Raw genomic sequence first — 12156 nt, 5'->3', positions numbered from 1 at the left:
GATCAACGGTTAGATCAACGGCTATCTGCCTTGGTGACACCATGCGGACGGTCCACCCTTGGTCCCGGACTGTCCGCGCCAGCTATATAATTCCTTTTGCTCAACTTGTCACCTTCGGGCTGAACCAGGTCTTCACATGCGGACTGTCCGTGAATTATAGCCGGACGGTCCGCGCGTTGTAGCTGGACGGTCCGCGGTTTAGTCAGACTATCCATGATTTATAGTTCCTGGTCGAAGTCAAAGCGGTGTCGCGGACGGTCCGCCGCAAGGGCCTGGACGGTCCGTGCTTAGTCTGTTTTTCCAAAAAGCTTCTCCTGTCCGGAATAATCTACGGTATTCCGGACAGTAGATTTAGAATAGTTGTAGATGAACCTTTGACACCTGTAGAACATATAATCTAGAGCAAACTAGTTAGTCTAATTATTTGTGTTAGGCAATTCAACCACCAAAATCATTTAGGAAAAGGTTTGAGCCTATTTCCCTTTCAATCTCCCCCTTTTTGGTGATTGATGCCAACACAAACCAAAGCAAATATATAAGTGCAGAATTGAACTAGTTTGCATAAGGTAAGTGCAAAGGTTACTTGGAATTAGACCAATTTACATTTCATAAGATATGCATGAATTGATTTCTTCTAATTTAACATTTTGGACCACGCTTGCACCACTTGTTTTGTTTTTGCAAATTCTTTTGGAAATTCTTTTCAAAGTCTTTTTGCAAATAGTCAAAGGTATATGAATAAGATTTTGAGAAGCATTTTCAAGATTTGAAATTTTCTCCCCCTGTTTCAAATGCTTTTCCTTTGACTAAACAAAACTCCCCCTCAATAAAATCCTCCTCTTAGTGTTCAAGAGGGTTTTAGATATTAATTTTGAAAAAGGGGATATACCAATTTGAAGTTCTAACAAAAATAAGATATCGATTGAAAAATCACCAATTGAAAAATCTTTAAAATTGGTGGTGGTGCGGTCCTTTTGCTTTGGGCTAATACTTTCTCCCCCTTTGGCATGAATCGCCAAAAACGGATACTTGAGTGAAATATAAGCCCCTCTTTTTTACGTTCTCTCCCCCTTTGGCAAACAATATATGAGTGAAGATTATACCAAATTGGAGAGATGGCGGAATATCGGCAAAGAGTGGATAATACCAATGGAGTTGAGTGGAAGCGATGTCTTTGCCGAATACTCCATTTCCCTTTCAATCTAAGACTTAATACATACGATACTCATGGAAACATACTAGTCTTAGCCTTGGCACAATAGAGATAGGAAATATGCAAATGTACCAAGGGAAAGAGACATGATGAAAAGGATATGTCAATTAAGCTTAAACAATTCTATATAATATAGATTGCTCCCCCTAAATATGTGCTTTGAGAGGAATACAGATATATGGTCTTAAATGCCAAGTGCACATAATTAGGTTAATGAGATTATGTCTATATCATAGAGAATGTGAAGTGCATTGTGTCATAGTATAAGTGTGATGCTCATGACAGTTTATGCACTTATGAAACATGTTATAAATGTTTCAAGCATTTACCTTTAAGGATTTTAAAGAGGCTTAAGGACCATCCACCTCTGGAACAAAGGCAGCTTACCCTCGTTACAAGGTTAAGCTTTAAGCTCTTGACAATAAAATTACTTCACCCGGTTTTAACAAAGATGCAAGAATGAATGTTTGAGAAGTTAAACTAGGTATGAAGCAGGGTTAATGCATGAACATGCTTTCTCTTCCTTTTATACAAGATATGCAAAGAAGGTATGAAAAAGGAAGATTTAGGTACAAGTAAAAATGAAAGGAAGTTGTTTTACCCTTTTGTACCTTCACTTAGAGATGCTCTCTTTATTGTGCTTTGTCCTTAGTCTTAGTCGCTTAAGACCTATACTCAAGACAATACATGGAAATATTTTGCACAAGAGAGGGTTCTACAACTAGTGATCCTTTTATAAGTCATTGTTATTATATATCAAGTAGATCACAAATTGCATAAATGTATCATGAATTCTCCTTTTAACTTAGTGCACAAGAGAGATATTGATTGAGATTACATGGTGCACTAAGAAGCATAAGTGTTAATTGAAGCTATTCAATGATCAAACACACAACAGATGCGATCAAAAGAATAACATATGCATTATATAAGCTTTGAAGTAGGAGAATCCAGTAAATATGTTATTTTAACAATGAGAGCAGCAATCCTTGATAAGAGCGACATTATTTTAACAAGTTGGATTGATATGTAGTAGCATACTTCATGAGAAACTTATTCTCATACATGAGACTATATGAGATTACTTGGATAAAGCGATAGTCTCGATATGATCAGGATATAGAAATAGGCTCCCCCTAGAGATATGCATCAAAGAATTGAAATGAAAGGAATAGATGCATTCAACTTTAGAGACGAATAGGGAGAAGCACCATTCATCTTGATCAAGGCTTACAAGATTTGCAATAAACATTTTATGCCTAGTATTCTCACAATGAAAAAGATTTAGAATGCTTACAACCACACCATTGATTGTTTTGAAGATCTCATTATCCAAGCAGGTGTTGTTGCTCTTGATGTCTTCCTTTTTCATTTGAGTGTCCTCCCTTTGTAGTTGTCTCTTTTTCCTTCCAAACTTATTGAAAATACTCAAGAGAGATGCTAATAGCACAAGGGAGTACATGATGAAGAATGATTTCTTTTAGATAAGGAATATAAACACAATTCATCATCCAAAATTCACATATACTTGAAGTAAATTCCTTAACGTTAGTGCACATCTTTAGGAAAGAGGAATATGCACCCTTTAAACATTTTAATCAATCGTAGGAAATTTACTTCTTCATATTGAATTTATTGATCATTATTTAGAAGCAAATCAATATAAGAATATGTATAGCAAAGGCATGAAATAGATTCTAACGGACTAGTGCATTTATGAATACGAGATTGAATGCACACCTAGCAAAAATTAAGTCCAATAAAGAATCTATTCTTCACACGGGTAGAATATGATAATTTAGAGTAAATGACCATTGATGGGAACTATATTTGATTAAGAAGATGAGTTCTCATACCATTGCTTTTACCTTTCTTCCTTTGGGTGAAGATCAACCCTTTGAGGCTTGTGGCTTTAAACTTGCACTTACTCTCTTGTAGATTTTCATAAGTAAGCTCAAGAGAAATGTTAATAGCAACACAAGCACTAGTTTCCCTTTTTGTAATTATTTTGATAAGGAATGAAAAGTGGATTACTAAAACATGGAAACCTAATATGAACTAGATTATTCCTTGAAGTAAGCTTAGTTTTAACTTATAAAACAAGCATAGTTAGTTCTTTAGGATTATAGGAATAAATCTAATTCATGACATGGAGAGCGATAAATGTAGAAGAATCATATCCAATATAAGTTGGAAGCAAAACAACATAAATCATTGGATTGACTTTTCTTTTTATGTTAGATTACGTATCTCCAAAGAGAAACATATTTTTCTCTACATGTTAGACTACTTAGGTTATTTAGACAAAAACATTAGTCTCACGATTCTAGATACAAAGAGAGATTCCCTTTATAAGTGTCCTAGGGAATTGAATTCTTGACATGACACTTTATTCTTTTAAGAACATGGAATATTCCTTTATATCTAGATCATGGCAATAATGGTATGATTAGATTAAAACATGCCATGAAATACTTACAACAATTTAAAGCATGTAGATTGCTATAGAATAGAAATGATGAATATGCAATCTACCATATGAGAGGAATTTCTTCAAAGAATGGTGACAATTTTTTTATAAAAATTTTTTGAAGTGCTTTTCTATGTGACTACACAAGACACATAAGAAATGATAATTTAAGATACTTGCATTTAAAAAAATGTTACCATCCTTTGACTTTCCTCCATGTTGTAGGCCTTGACTTTTCGCACAGTATAATTCTTTATTTCCTACAACATCAACATCTTTCCCGAGATGATATGAGTTTTAGATATAACAATTCAAAATAACTTTGGTCAATCTTGGATATAGATCATTGAAGAATGATAGCTTGAGTTAATAAAAGTTGAATTGACTCTCTCAAGCACCCCTAAGCTTCATACCATCTCCTTCTCCTGCAAAAACTTGTCAAGCATATTTTGGTACCCATCTCTTGATGGGTCCATCAAGGTTAGTCAACAAAGATCTAGGAACCCAAACGTCCTTTGTGCTAGCCCTAGGTAAACTCATTACCTTTCTAGCACAAGTTGCAATTTTGGGTTGCCTAGTTACATGAGAATTAATTGACAAGCTAGGAGTGGGATTGTTACCAATGGGACAATCCTTGCATTGATGTCCCTTCTTTCGGCATATGTAGCATAGGCGATCCTCAAGTCTTGAAGATTTCTTCTTTCCTTGTTTCTTTCTTGCTACATGGTTAGTGAATATTTTCTTTTCTAACACTATGCCTTTTTGTTTCAAATGGGGACAAGACCTAAACAAGTGCCCCTTCTTGGAGTATTTAAAACAAAGTTTATCATCCTTGTTAATAATCAAGTCATTTTTAATATAGGGACATGACCTAATCGAGTGCCCCTTTTCAAAGCATTCACTACACTTCTTACTTCTCTTAGTGTGAAGTGTGACTTGATTATTACCTTAGATGTTACCTTTTATGGAGGCATGGTTGAGGATTTTGGAAGAGGTATTGATTTTCTTCTTTTGTTCCCTCCTCTTGGCAATCCTCAAGTCCTTGACATTTTCTTCAAGGGATTTAGTGCATGCCACGGTTGTTCCCGTCTCAAGCTTCTTCACCATGTGATCACGGTTATCTTGAGAAGGTTGAGCAATGCACTTCCCTTTTAGTTGTGTCAAGCTCATTTTTAGCCTCTCATTTTCTTCTTTGAGATTTTGATATGTATCATCATTTGTTCCTGCAAATTCTAGCTCAAAGGAAGATTTGCTTGTCGACGGACAACAAGCATTAGCACATGGTAATATAGTTTCAATTTGAATACATGTGCATGAGTGAGGTTGTTGTGATTTTAAGTTTTCTATCACAACCTCATGAGCAATATTTAATATGATATGATCATCCATAAGATTTTCATGAGAGCAAAGGAGCATATCATATTTTTCTTGAAAAGCTAGATTTTCAACTTTTAGCTCTTCTACTTGGTCCTTAAGCAAGGTATTCCTATTTACTAATTGAGCGATACAATGTAAAGCGTTATCTTGCTCAATTGAAATAGTTTCATACCTTTGGACCAAATCAACATGAGAGCACTTTAGCTCCTCATGTTCTTTAGTCAACTCGTCAAAGTGTAGCATTTTCATGGAGAGAACATCTTCTAGCCTTTGACGAGCTTCGCTTTGCTCTCTCGCTCTTTCTAGAAGTTTTAGCATGACCGCCTTATCTTCTTGGTTTAGGCGAGCGTAGAGTTGCCTGAAGCTTCTTTCTTCCTCCTCATCCTCGTTTGTGCTTCCGCTATCATTTTCATTAGCCACACAACATATGTGGGAATCGAAATGGGAAGACAAACCTCTTGGAGAGGTGGATTCATCGTTTGGTCTCCATCGGTCATTTTCTTCTTCTTCCTTGCAAGGGTTAGTATCACAAAGACCAAAGGAAGTAGAAGCACAAAGTGAACTATCATGTTTGGACTCATCAAATTTGATTTTAATTATAGTCCAAATATCATGTGCATCAGGAATATGTTCATAATGATTTATTATGAAGGCATGATAATCTTCCTTGCTAAGAGAATTAACTAGGATGTCAAAAGCTAGATAGTTTAAGCGTATACATCTTTGATCTTCCTCGGAAATATTTTTATCATTATAGCTGGAGGGTATGATACTCTTGTCTAAAATTTGTTCTAATCGTGAGTCTATGGTTCTAAAAGCATTTATCACTGTAGTAGACCATGACTCATAATTAGAACAATCGAAAAGTAATATCTCAAGAGTTACCTCCTTGTTCTCCTTCGGAGTTGTCTTCTTGTTCTTTTGGGATCTTCTACGAGCCATCACTTCGAGTTGTTAGACTCAATATGAAGTGCCTAGTTCTGATACCAATTGAAAGTCGCCTAGAAGGGGGGTGGATAGGCGAAACCTGAAAATTATAACTTTACACCCCAACTAGATCCCTTGATTAGTGGTTAGAACAAGATATACAATTGTCGGAGTATAAAAACTAAGTTCTTGCTTGTAAAGAGTATTGCTTTCAAATAATGCGAAATTGATAAATCAATACTACTAATAAGTCTATGAGAATAAAGCAAGAGGGCTTAGTTAAGAAGAGCAATAACACAAGTTCTCTCTTGCAATGTGTTGCTTCACTAAATGAGAATTTAACTTAAAGCAACACCAAATAGAATTAGCAAAGAGTAGTGCAAGAAAAACTTAGAAAGGGAAAGGACAAACAAATCACAAGCAATAAGCACATGAGACACGGGTGATTTGTTTTACCGAGGTTCGGCCCTCGAAGGCCTAGTCCCCGTTGAGGAGTCCACTAAGGACGGGTCTCTTTCAACCCTTTCCCTCTCTCCACCGATCACACAAGACCGGCGAGCTCTTCTTCTTCTCAAGGATCACCAAAGACCCCACAAGGATCACCACACTCTTTGGTGTCTCTTGCTAGCTTTACAAGCCTCCAAAACTTTGAAGGAAGTTCAATGGGAGTCAAAACTCCACGCGCAAATGAACACAAAGATGTAGCACACACTATCTCTCAATGAATCTCACAAGGCACTAGAGCTAAACTCTCACAAGAGGCTTCCTTTTGCTTGCTCTCTCTTTTGTGGCACTTGTGTGGTTTATAGTGGTCTAAATCTTGTGTATAGGATGGATCAATGAATAGAGGTGGTTGGGAGGGCTTGAATATGTCAACTAGATGACTTGGAATGTTGCTTGGGCTCCCTCTCCGTGAAGTGGCCGGTTGGGGTGGTATTTATAGCCCTCAACCACCCATATAGCCATTGGGGCGCATCTGCCAGAAATTGCACTGGCGGACGGTCCGCGGCTAGGGCCCGGACGGTCCGCGACCCTCCAACGGTCGATCCTGACATCTTCAACGGATACTTCTAACAGATCAACGGTTAGATCAACGGCTATCTGCCTTGGTGACACCATGCGGATGGTCCGCCCTTGGTCCCGGACTGTCCGCGCCAGCTATATAATTCCTTTTGCTCAACTTGTCACCTTCGGGCTGAACCAGGTCTTCACATGCGGACTGTCCGTGAATTATAGCCGGACGGTCTGCGCGTTGTAGCCGGATGGTCCGCGGTTTAGTCAGACTATCCATGATTTATAGTTCCTGGTCGAAGTCAAAGCGGTGTCGCGGACGGTCTGCCGCAAGGGCCCGGACGGTCCGCGCTTAGTCTGTTTTTCCAAAAAGCTTCTCCTGTCCGGAATAATCTACGGTATTCCGGACAGTTGATTTAGAATAGTTGTAGATGAACCTTTAACACCTGTAGAACATATAATCTAGAGCAAACTAGTTAGTCTAATTATTTATGTTGGGCAATTCAACCACCAAAATCATTTCGGAAAAGGTTTGAGCCTATTTCCCTTTCAGGCTACATCACGTGCTGATCGACGGAGGGGTCGGCCTCAATGTCATCAGCCATGCAGCATTCAGACAACTACAGGTTCCGGGGTCGTGGCTGGGGCCCTCTCGCCCATTCTCTGGGGTGGGCCCGCAGCCCGTATATCCCCTTGGGAGCATAATGCTCCCGATTACATTTGGGACGGAAGAAAACTTCCGCACGGAAAATGTCCAGTTCGATGTCCCGGAGGTCAACCTCCCTTTTAACGCCATCATTGGAAGGCCGGCCCTGTACCGGTTCATGGCCATTGCCCATTACGGGTACTTGGTCCTCACCGTGCGGGGCGACCGCACCGCCGCACTAGCAGCCATCGAGAAACTACACACTCTGGCGGCCGAGATCGCTCGGCCGGACGACGGGGGAAGAGGCCCCTCGGTCCCTAGTGCCAGGGCGCCCTCCAAGGCGCCGAAAGTGCAGCCGTCCGGGGCAGACGGTGGACCCGCGAAGACCATCCAGGTCGGCGCAGACCCCTCCCAGACCACCCGCATCGCGGGGAACCTGGGGGAAAAATAGGAACTCGCGCTCGTCGCCTTCCTCCAAGCAAATGCCGACATCTTCACTTGGGAGCCGTCGCAGATGCCTGGGATCCCCAGGGAGGTGATCGAGCACCAACTAAAGGTCTACCCGGACGCCAAGCCGGTAAGCCAAAAGCCACGGAGACAGTCCGTGGAACGACAGGACTTCATCCGTGAGGAGGTCCGGAAGCTGTTACATGCTGGCTTTATCGAAGAGGTTCATCACCTCGTGTGGTGGCCAACCCAGTCATCGTACCAAAGGCAAATGGGAAGCTTCGGATGTGCATCGACTACACCAGCCTGAATAAGGCATGTCCCAAGGATCCGTACCCACTGCCGCGTATAGATCAAATCGTGGACTCTACCTCGGGGTGCGACCTCTTGTCTTTCTTGGACGCCTACTCTAGTTTCCATCAAATCCGGATGGCTAAGGAGGATAGGAGGCATACCGCTTTTGTAACAGTAGATGGACTATACTGTTACATTGTAATGCCCTACGGTCTAAGAAACGCCTTGCCAACATTTGTTCGGGCGATGAGTAAGACCTTCGGGGACCTGATCCGGGACAAGGTGCAGATCTACGTCGATGACATCGTGGTCAAGACTAGGGAGGGGTCGACTATAGTGGAAGACCTGACCCTGGTTTTTGACAAGCTGTGGGCAACCCGCACCAAGCTAAACCCGGAGAAATGCATCTTCGGTGTCTCTGCAGGGAAGTTGCTGGGGTTCCTGGTTTCATATCGGGGCATTGAAGCTAACCCGGAGAAAATCAAGGCTATTCAGGTGATGAGGCCTCCCGCCCGTATTAAGGACATCCAGAAGCTTACGGGGTCACTGGCAGCCCTTAGCTGCTTCATTTCGAGGTTGGCTGAGAGGGCGCTGCCCTTCTTCAAGCTTTTGCGGAAATCAGGCCCATTTGCCTGGACCGAAGAGGCGGAACAAGCCTTCAAAGAATTGAAGCAACACCTAGCTTCCATGTCGATCCTGGTTGCTCCGGAGCCAGAGGAACCGCTATATTTGTACATTGCGGCAGCTGCAAAGGCAATAAGCATGGTGTTAGTCGTCGAAAGAGCGGCACAAGAAGGACAGAAGCCTGGAAACTTAGGACCAGCTACAGAGACCCGGACTGTCCAGAAGCCGATCTACTACGTCAGCGAGGTCCTCCATGAAGCAAAGGCCAGATACCTCGAGACGCACAAGCTCCTCTACGCCGTGTTGGTCGCATCCAGGAAGTTGCATCAATATTTCCAAGCACACAAGGTTGTAGTGGTGACCTCCTTTCCGTTAAGGGCCATCCTCTACAACCCAAACGCCACTGGCAACATTGCCAAGTGGGCAGCAGAGCTCGCCGAGTTCCAGCTGGACTTCCAACCCCGCCACGCCATCAAAAGTCAGGTCCTAGCCGACTTCATCATAGAGTGGACTCCACCCCCGTGCATCCCTGGGGGCTCGGACCCCGCTCCGGACCCTACACCTGCGGAACGCAGGGGTCCGATCTTCACCGAGCCCCACTGGACGCTTTTCTTTGACGGATCCGCCCGCCAACAGAGTGCTGGTGCGGGAGTGGTCCTCACTGACCCAAGCGAAGACCAGCTGCAGTATGTGGTGCGTCTTGAGTTCAAGGCCACCAACAACATGGCGGAGTATGAGGCGCTGATCTTCGGCCTATCCGCGGCCCTATCCCTGGGGGTCCGCCAACTCCTCGTGAAGGGGGACTCTCAGCTAATCATCAAGCAGGTCCATGGAGAATGTAGCTGCAACGAGCCTAGACTCGTAGCTTACCTCCTCCATGTGAAGAAGCTGGAGAAGGACTTCACGACCCTGGAACTACAACATGTTCCTCAGGCCGACAACTCAGCGGTAGATGACCTCTCCCATAGGGCATCAACTCGGGCACCCATGCCCGAGGGCATCTTCGAAAGACGGCTGTTGAGACTCGCTGCCCAGCCGGCCGAACTGGGCGAAGGGGGCGAGACCGGCACCTCGAAGCCGGCGATCCCGGTGGCGTCCCAGAACCCACCAAAGGTTGTGTGCGCTCTGGGGGACTCCGCTGACCCTTTAGTGCCACAGTCGACAACTCAGAGCGGTCCCGATGCATGGATCTCCGTGATCTGGGACAACCTGAAGGAAAATATCCTTCCTGAAGACCATGTCTCCGCCGAGCGCATAGTGCGGTTGGCTAAGCGATACACGATGGTAGAAGGGGGTCTCTACCGCTGTGGCGCCAACGGCATTCTCATGCGGTGCATCACCCAGGAAGAGGGCCGTGAGTTACTCACGGAGATCCATGGAGGGGAGTGTGGAAGTCATTCTTCATCCCGCACGCTGGTCGGTAAGGCCTTCCGACATGGTTTTTATTGGCCAACTGCCCTCCAGGATGCGGCCGAGCTAGTAAAGTCCTGTGAAGCGTGCCAGTACCACACAAAGCAGATACACACACCAGCTTAGGCTCTGCAAATAATTCTGCCCTCCTGGCCATTCATCGTATGGGGGTGGATATCCTGGGACCGTTTCCTAGGGCTGTCGGCGGGTACCGGTACCTCTTTGTCACCATTGACAAGTTCACCAAGTGGCCGGAAGCCACCCCTGTGGTCAGCATCACCCAGAGCGCTGCTGTCGCTTTTCTCAAGTCGATCATCTGCAGATTCGGGGTCCCAAGTCGTATCATTACAGACAACGGGACCCAGTTTACAAGTCGGGTCTTTCAGGACTACTATGAAGGCATCGACACCTAGCTCTACTTCGCATCCGTGGCCCACCCTAGGAGCAACGGACAGGTGGAGAGAGCAAATGCAGAGATTCTCAGGAGACTCAAGACGCATACCTATGACTGCTTAAAGAAGCATGGCGCAAATTGGGTCAGTGAGCTGCCCTCCGTGCTATGGGGGAACCGGACCTCACCCAGTCGAGCTACCGGGGAGACCCCATTCTTCCTGGTCTACGGGGTCGAAGTCTGCCTTCCCCCGAAAATCATTATGGGCTCCCCACAGGCCCAGTCGTTTGATGAGTCTGCGCAGGAACAGCTACGGCGCGAGGATGTGGACTTCATCGACGAGCACAGGTGGCGAGCAGCAATCCGAAATGCACGGTACAACCAGGCGCTCAGGCGCTACCACCAACGGTTCGTGCATAGTAGGAAGTTTGAAGTCGGGGACCTGGTTCTAAGGCGAGTTCTGAACCGAGAAGGGCTCCACAAGCTCTCTCCCAGCTAGGAAGGACCCTTCAAGGTGACAGAAATATGCCGCCTCGGGTGCGTCCGCCTCGCCACAGATAACGGAGTACCTCTTCCCAACCCCTGGAATATAGAGCATCTCCGTAAGTTTTTCCCATAAAAACAGAATTGGGGGTTCGGTCTCTTTCCCTGTAACTAAGGAGCGCATTTATGTGCGCCAGTCCGGAGAGGTCCGCCCTCAATAAACTCGGTCTGTTGGCCTACACTCGTGTATATCCAGTTATAAGGAAGGGGTCTAACCCACAGAAATATTTTTATGTTAATTTTATTCCTAAGTTTACGACCATTATTACTATCTCACCACTCATGCAGTTTCCCTCCCTGGTTGGTATAGCGACATCCGAATTGAGTAGCCAGACCCGGCAACCAGACGATGGGGTGGTTTGGGGCCGTGAAGTCGCTTGGTATGGTCAAGTACCGTAAGCCTACACGCCCCACCACCCTGCAGCCGGTCCTGTTGTGTGAATCAAAGGATAAGAAATACCACCAGGCGGACCCTATGGGTGCGCTACTAAAAATACCTAGCCAAGACTGTGTGCAGGTCGGGTCCCAGTTGGGATTGCCCCTTGGGGGTCATGACACCAGTTCCTCCTTAAGAATCCTGGCATCCAGCCCTGACACGTCGAGGCCATATCCCAGGGGGGCCAAGTACCAGGGAAGAAGTTGGTACCAATACACACATCAAAGGAAAAGTGGCATGCGGATAAGTTGTAATATCGCCCAATAAGTAGTACCTAAAGAGTATCTTACAAAATCAAAGACATATTACAACCCGCTCCCCAGTGGAACCCTCGTTTCTCTCCACGCAGGCCTGGCTACTCATCGTC

This window comes from Zea mays, chromosome 5, assembly GCF_902167145.1.
Source record: "Zea mays cultivar B73 chromosome 5, Zm-B73-REFERENCE-NAM-5.0, whole genome shotgun sequence".
NCBI classification, from domain to species: domain Eukaryota; kingdom Viridiplantae; phylum Streptophyta; class Magnoliopsida; order Poales; family Poaceae; genus Zea; species Zea mays.
The sequence above is the reverse complement of the archived record's forward strand: the minus strand, read 5'-3'. Positions refer to the sequence as shown.